The sequence below is a fragment of the Apostichopus japonicus genome, chromosome 13, assembly GCF_037975245.1.
Source record: "Apostichopus japonicus isolate 1M-3 chromosome 13, ASM3797524v1, whole genome shotgun sequence".
Classification (NCBI taxonomy): domain Eukaryota; kingdom Metazoa; phylum Echinodermata; class Holothuroidea; order Aspidochirotida; family Stichopodidae; genus Apostichopus; species Apostichopus japonicus.
This window is the reverse complement of record NC_092573.1, coordinates 3,459,721-3,468,660: the sequence shown is the minus strand read 5'-3', so window position 1 is coordinate 3,468,660 and position 8,940 is coordinate 3,459,721.

Sequence of the window (8,940 nt, the reverse complement as noted above, 5' to 3'; positions counted from 1 at the left end):
TATATAGAAGTAGAAAGAAGACTTTGATCCTACAAAATCAGTTACTGTAAATGGACTACATTTATCTAAAATAAAATTTGCTAAATAAAGTTTGGCAAACGTTCAAGATAATTTGATCATGTATAACCCTGTTTCTTTCACCAATTCTGACCAGATAGCCAACAAACGTCTTAAAATACTGATTCTGTGGAGAGTTTTAGATGCAATACAAAATATATTTAAATGTTTTAAGCTATGAATAGTTACAATTATTGTGCTCGAATTCCGTTCAGTCAAAAATATCTTCAAACTTAACTCATAGCTTTCAGTTTGTTTTACGTTAGTGGGTTTGTTTTTACACATTTATAATTACATTTTAATATTTATTTAAACTTAAGAATCCTTCTTTCTTCTTCTTCTTGTTTTTCTCTTCTGAAATTTTAAGAAAGGAAAATGATGTAATTAATATTCCGAATAGATTTGTACATTATTGTGCTCTAAATTTCTTACCACATTTATGTCAAAGTACCTCGAAACGACATATCACAAAAAACAAAACTTCATGTTAGTTTTATCAAGTTATTGTGATTTTTTAGTAAGATATAAAATATGACAGCGACCAATAGGATAGTTGGAATTGGAAAGAACATTTAACAAGAAAAGAGAAGACTCGTTTTATATTGATATTAAGTGTTAAAGATATTATTAAGATAGGTTGAGAAATATTGTGATCATGTAACATGATCTTAAAAAAAAACAAATAAAGGAAACAGAAGTTTACTCAATAATTTACTTAATAAAACATTCAAAGATAAGTCATTAATGCATCTAAGGTATATAGGTACTAAAACCTAACTAAAACCAACCTTTAAGTTGTTCAATATCTTCTTTAAATTCTTTGCTTTTTACTAATAAGAAAACTCCCAGAGAACAATCACAGTTTCATTCCTGTGTGGTTCACAAGAATAATGCATTGCTTGAGTACACATTTAAAGTGAGGATACACATGTTGAGTACACATTACATTGAGTACGTGTTATATTGCGTTGCTTGAGTACACAGGTATTAATCGCATTTCATACCGGTTTGTGTCTTTTTGTTAATTTATAAATTGACCTCGGCTATTTTGTCCTCCTTTCCAAGTATCTTAAGTATAATTATAAACCCGGGCATACCAAGTTCATATTTTTTTTGTGGGTTTTACTGTTTTTCTTGTCTCATCTTTTGGATGATTTAACAAACGCTGTGTTTATCGATTTACATATAAAGCCCTTGGCCAGTTGTTTCACTAAAAATTAACACTTCTTTTCTTGCCATCTCGTGAAACTGTTTTGGTAAAGAATATATTGATTTTCTTTTTAGACTGAGACTGTCCTAACTTGCTATGTAAATATTAAACACCTGAAGCCAACAAGCGAAACCGCGATATTTAAACCAACGAATTTCGTTGTTTTGTAAACTTTTTTTCTCTCACCCCCTCCCTTTGTTTTTGGCTGGTTTTATTGTTCTGCTAATATATAGATATACGTATTGACCACAATACTTCCAAAACATTCACCGCAAACGGCGGTTTGGAGTGTGCCAAACTTCACCTTCTCCTGCTGCGAACTACAATACCGAATCGTTTAGCCTAGTAAATTGTTGCAAATTCTTTCTACCCGTTTTTCTTATTATTCTTTTGTATTATTTTTTATCCTTTGATGGCAAAAGGTCTTCTAAAAAATCCTCCCATTGCAGCTTCAGGCTTTTTGCTTTCTCTTTATAGATTCTAACAAGAAATTGGGGATCGAGAATATATGCTTTAACTCTTCTTCTTGTTCTTAACGCGGCACAGTAAGTTTCTTCTTATTTTCCTTTCCTTTTTTTTTTCTTTCTTTTTTTACAACCAGACAATTTTCCGTGCTTGGCAGCAAAACGATATTACCCAGTATCTTTTATCTAATTTCAGCCAAACACACCTGGCAACCGGAGGGAACAACTGTCATACCCTTTGACGAAATTTCTCCAGAAACGCCAAAACTTTCTGGCCTCGGGGATGCAAATTACACATTTGAGCTTATTACATCTTTGAATCAAAGGGAGGTAATCTTCGTTCGAAGTCAGGCAGCGGATGGTTAAAATCTTTAAAGTTTCTTGTTTTAATGAAATTTTCCTTCTTCATCTTCTTCTTCTTCTCTTTCTCCTTCTTAATTCTTCTTCTTCTTCGTTTTCTGTTCTTTTTATTCTCACTCATTTTTTCCCCCTTTTCTCTTGACTTTTTTATTGTTTTGAGAATCACTGAAAATTGTTCTGGCGTTTAAGTTTTGTTTTATCTTCAGAGAGGATGGAAAGTAAAGGTTCGCGGAGGTTTTTTAAATCTAATTTCGTTGCAAAACGTTGCTTTTTCAGAAGGCTGAGCAAAAAGGCGAAGCATTTGACAATTTAACTCGTAGATCGATTTACAGAGGAGAAGTCAATTCTCGCTATTCTTTCAAAAACACCTTTCTCTTAAGTACAGGTGATATTTGTCATAATTCACTTTAGAGGTAGATTTCATTTTGAGGGAAAAATTGAAGGCATTGCATTACGTAGGTGATGAAGGCAAATCTTTAAAATAAACATTTCGGAGTGAAGAGCAGTATTTTTTGTCCCACAGCACTTAACGTCATTTTTCTGGATCGGAGTTTTGTCTTATGTTTTTTTTTTTACTTTTGTTTGTCTCAGGTTTTCGTCCATTTTTAATACATATAGTATATGAGTAATGTCCCTTAGGAAATTGTTAATATATTTAGTTTGTTTTACTGGGCTGAATAAATCATGGGGATACAGCAGCATACATACGTGTGCTCAGAGAGTTGACGTAATTTTTTATTTTTATTTTAAATGTCAAATCTCATTGAGGTAATAAGGGTAATGCATATTCATAAGCACTATGTAACGTTTACTATAGATAATCCCACAAGTAAACTACGGATGCCAAGATTGGTTCAAGTTCCAGTTGATTCATTCCAAATGCCGCGCCAGTGATATGTATAGACACGGTATATGAAATACTAGTTTCAAAATTGATAATATAGAAGTCGTGACATTCATCGAACTGGGCATGCGCGGACTGAAATCACGGTCGAGTCATCTATGCGCGTCTATACATGCGTACATGGATGAGACTGACAAGAACATGCGCTATACATTCGACGTTAATTAGAGGTTCGTTCAATCTCTCTTTTATTATTGATGACGTATGAATATTCATGAATAAGGTCCGAAGTCACCCAGTTGGACCATTTTTTGTTCTTTACTGTAGTTTTATGTCCCGCTCCCCAAAACACTCGTATACTGTCTGTATGAGCAGTATGAATTTCACGTTTCTAAAGAGATAAAGGTTAAGAACTGTTTGTACTGCCAGTACGAGTGATTTGAAGCATGACTTGGTAGGACAGTTTAGAGTGGTGTTAGCACTCGGATACCGTCTCAACCGGTTAGCCGGAGTATATCAGTCAGAGTGAGATATATTCTTTTTTACTACAGAGTGAAATCATCTCATCATTAACGAGATATAGTTTCGTTCTGTATTGACTTGACTACATTCTGACGGTATCATGTACAGGGTAAGTAAAGGAAAAATAATGTACTACGTGTCATTCGGTCACCAAACACTGTACCAGGAACGATGGTATCATGGGTAAACACTTCAAAGGTGTGACAATGGGGAAATTATAGAAGCATATGTGAGATAATAAAACATCTATTGGCATCTATTGGATTAAACGGTGCGAGGGAATCGTAATACTTTACTCAACATAATACTGCCACGATCATATTTAACCATCTCGTTGAAGGTGCCTGGGGTTAAAAGTTTGAAATGGATGAAGTTTCTTTAGAAGAAAAGTATAATTTTGCTAATTTCAAGACCTCGGTGACTATACATACTTAGATAGAGTGAAGGGTATCCCATTAAGTGAGACTATAGGGGTATCTCATGTGTGACTATTACATTGTGAGGTGTCTCATTATATGTGACTATTACAAAGAGGGGTAGCTCATTATGTATGATTATAACATTGAGGGGTATCTCATTATCTGTGATTTTTACATTGGTGGGTAGCTAATTATGTGTGATTATTACATAGAGGGGTAGCTCATTATTTGTGATTATTACATAGAGGGGTAGCTCATTATTTGTGATTATTACATTGAGGGGTATCTCATTATTTGTGATTATAACATAGAGGGGTAGCTCATGATGTGTGACTATTACATTGGTGGGTCGCTCATTATGTGTGATTATTACATAGAGGGGTAGCTCATTATGTGTGACTATTCCATAGAGGGGTATCTTATTGTGTGTGACTATTACATACAGGGGTAGCTCATTATGTGTGACTATTACATTGTGGGGTGTCTCATCATATGTGATTATTACATAGAGGGGTAGCTCATTGTGTGTGACTATTACATAGAAGGGTAGCCCATTAAGTGAGACTATTACATTGAGGGGTTTCTCATGTGTGACTATTACATTGTAGGGTTTCTCATTATATGTGACTATGACATAGAGGGGTACTTATATCATTTGCATATATAAATCTGGACTGAAATCGGCACGTCATATATAATAGCGGTTCTTAATAGACTGGAAAAAAAATCGTCGATTGCAAAATTTTAGAGCTAGCTGAAATATTTTAGGACATGTTATCGGACGTCACTTCATTGTGGAACATCGGCTTTGTCAAACATTGTCTAGAAAATTAAATACTATACATTTATTCAAAAACATTTTGTTACTACCCTGAACCCATTATTGGGGGTGTTTTGTTTAGATATATGAGGGTATGATTAATGGTCAACAGTATTGACCTCCAATATGCTAACATTTCGAATGATGGTCAGCGATCCATAGATTTCACCACTGATTTTACTGACACCCTCTTATCATTATTTCTCACAGAGACGTTTCATGGTATAATCGACTTTTACTCCATGTCTGAGAATAAATTAGAGCCAATCTGGAGCAATTTTAGCTTGCTAACATTTGCGGCCGAATACTGCTGACCTTTAAGACACCCACGTTTTTTGCTAATTATTTCAAGATTTAGGACCTCGAGGTTAAGTAGTTTAGAAAACTATCAGAATTTTTTAACATTTCAATTGAAATGAAATTGAGGAGTCCACACTGATGATTTTTTGTTACATCAACTGTATAAATCAGTCCGAATGTGTAACGTGTGTTCGAAAGTTAACATTTCTTTTACAATCTCAAACATACATCAATCACATAAATAAGCTCATAACTGGGTATATTGCTTGCCAAATGAAGAGTAATATTGCGATATTTATACAAACATAACTTTCAAAACACGATAGACTGGTCAAAACTCCACGTCCAAACATCACCGAAAAAATCGTGTCATTTTGGGGAACTTTTAAAAAAAAATGGGGGGGGGGGTTGGGGTTGGGGGGGGGTTGAATGCATACAACCCGAGTATTGTGTAAAATGTTTGTCCAACTTTTTAAATAGAATGGTCTCTCACAGGATAGCGTCAATCACAAAAGTATGAAACACTTTTGTTCAAGCATTCTCAATGTCTGCAATTCTGAACAGAATGCTGAGGGCTGGAAAACTTGAGTAGACTCCACTTATTGGAATCTTTAGAAATTGTAAACAATTTGTGTCATACTGATAACCCAAAAAGGGCAATCATTTTGATAAAGGAAGTTAACTATAACTGCCGATCCAGAAACTCAAACAAAACTTTTGACTCTTTCATTTACTCTCGCCCACTTTTTGGGCGCTTTTGCACTTCTTATTTGACCCGCGAATTTTTTTCTTTTCTCATTACCTTGAAGTCCTCGGAGTGTAAAAAGTGCATGATCCATTTTTGCATAATCTCACTTTAGCCTTGAAAATATTCAAGCCAAAATATTGAGATCAGATTTAGAACGGCATGTCATGGACACTTTCATTCGTTCCGTCATTTGATAAGATATAAACAAGATTTACTAATATTAAATTCACCTCCTTCAAGCTACTTTTAACAATTGAACTTTTTCAGTGAGAAAAATCAACAGCAAATTCAAAATTCTTCTTCTTCTTTTTTTCCCCCCATTTTTCTCATCCCCCCCCCCCTTTTTATTTTATTTTCTATCTTTTCCTTCTTTTCTTAACTTTCTCAATTTTGCGAAATGTTTTTAAGGCTTTTCAGTTTTAATACATACAATGGTATTTGATTTAACCAAATTGACATTTTCCATTATTCACAGCTATTCGATTCTATATATATACCTAAAAGAACAAAATATGTACCTTTAAGTTTTAATAAATAAACTTTGGCGTTCAATAGGCAGGTAGTTTGTGTAAAAGGGTCCGAGGGAACCACGAAAGCAGAAAATCCTCATCACAGGCTGATACAAAGTTTTAGAAATGCCTTATAGAAATAATAAAAAATAGATAATTTAATTTTCAGCTAAAAGAATGTTCCTTTTAGGATTGTCACATACCGGTGACTGCTGAAGCGTCCACCGTAACAAGAATATATCCAACTGGAAGAGATGTAATAGGATCAGGGAGAAACATGGAGGATTTTAGCCCCCCGGGTCTTAATTTGATTTAGCCCTTAATATAATGAGCCAATTTCGTGATTGGCTGTCCAGGGGCGAATGTTTAAAACGGCTTACAAAAAAAAGTCGGAAAACTCTTTCATGTTTTCGGGGACGGTGGGACGCCAAAAGTGCACTAAAGAGGGACACACGTTAGACAATCATTGCAAGATTTCTTTATATGATGATAAGCTGATGGATGTTTGTTTGTTTGCTTTTCACCAATGGTCCCCGCCCCAAACAAAAATATAAATTTATATTTTTGTTGTAATATTGTTAACATTATTAACAGATTTATCTAAATGAAGTGGGGGAGGGGGGGGGGGGGTACTAAGCGATTAGAAGAACAAGTAAAATACCTTCCTTAGCTTTTGAAAGAATGACATTTTTCTTTGACTTCAATTTTAATTTTGTTGGCAGCGCCCGAAAAATACATATTGACACATCGCAGTAGATATAAAAAATAATGAAAAATATTTTAATAGTTTATTTCTGTAGGTTTTACTACTGGAAAAGAAATCGTGTTCGTATTTTGTAATAAATGCTGGTCCTGTCATGTGACCAAGAGCGACATGTTAAAAGTCTACACAAAACCTTTCTGTCATGTTGTAAAATTTGTAAGGAATAAATCATTTAAGATGTATTGTCAAAAGTAAAACATCCCCTGTAATGAATTCTACCGGGTCTTCGAAGAACATTCAACAATTGTTGCTTTAATGTGTAATTTAGCTACAATATGTTTCTGTTTTACTCGTCAGAAAAGAGAATCTTTTGTTTTAATTGATCAATATACTGCGTGATACGTTCGTGACATTTTAATTCCAATATGACTTTTCGTGTTATGATAATTATGATTATGTTATGATTGATATAAACAGGTAAGCTCCCTCTTCAACGAGCTAATATTAGGCTAATATATACAGTTATATTTACTTACTTCATATTACGTGTATTGTCGTTGATACGTACACAGTAAATAATGACTAATTTATGAGAGGCACCTGTTGAATGTATTACGTACATTAAACATGGGAAAATTACATGCACAAGTTAAATTGCCAAAGTATTCCGGCTTGTATGATATTAATCGTCTGCGAAAGTAACATTTGGTTCTCGAGGATAAAAAAGTTCATCCACGAATGCATGCGTGTTTGTGCTGGAATGGTATCTCAAACTGGTACTGTTCAATAACCATGTCGGATACGCACCTCCCCCCCCCCACCATAATATGTATTGAAGAAAGAGGACAGGAACATTTTGGGGTTCTCTCATTTCTTTTCAGCCCCCTCCCGTCTCTCTCTCTCTCTCTTAATACGTTTTTTACGTGACCACATTGTATCAAGATATAGACTTACAAAGGAATACAATACAACAGCCAACGTGCAATGTTGATCCATATAGGTCACGATTATTAACACCCCCTCCTCTCTCTCCGCCAATATTAATAAATTAATCAGTTCCCGTCTTGTTTCTTACTTGTATCATTAAATCAGCATTCCTCACACAACTCACCAATCTTATTATATTCACGGATGTAGTGGATACCATGCACAGTATGTACCTCAGTACTCGTTACAGATGATTTAATCACAGTTAAAATCCGATCTAGAATTTGAAGTTGGTAGTAAACCTTGTTTCAACCCAAATGGCATATATGACATCATCCGAAGTATGATTGTCGTGGACTTAAGTAGCATACTTTATTTCCCAGGGACCTGATATCTCTTCTTTCACAGTATATATTACGTTAGACGAATTTTACCGCAAAATTCGCACTTTAAAACCCCTCTTTTTATGGCATGGCATGATATTGGGAATAGTATTTAATAATGGCTACTGATGGCAGTCTTATTATATTTATTTCTCTAGGTCCTCGATTTCTGTGTATCTGCCGTTGAGGCGAGCAGCGGTACCCTGGATGAACGACCGTAGTAAGAGTTCAATATATCGAATTGGCGAACAGCGTCCTCTATTTCACTTCTTGCAACTCGCCGTAGAGTGCCTGGTTAAGTTGTTCGACAGGACTCGATTGTTCGATACAGGTGGCAACAGCTTACAGTGAAATGACGACCTTCCTGAATGGTTTCGAATGTCTGGACATACAAGCAGTGTGGTCAATACCCTGGTTGATTTTGTTGTACGCATATAAAGCGGGAGGCCCGGGTTCGAATCCCGGTGGAGACTGGATGTTTTCAGTTTCTGGATTTTTCAACTCATTACCGTTTCATACATATACACAATAATAAATAATTATGCACTTTCGCTATATGCCTACTCGTTCTGTACTATCAATACTCATCCACAGGCTACATTCAGCATGGCCGATCTCTCCCACCCACCCCCCCCCTTTCCCCATCCCAAAAAGAGAAAATCATATACAAAAAT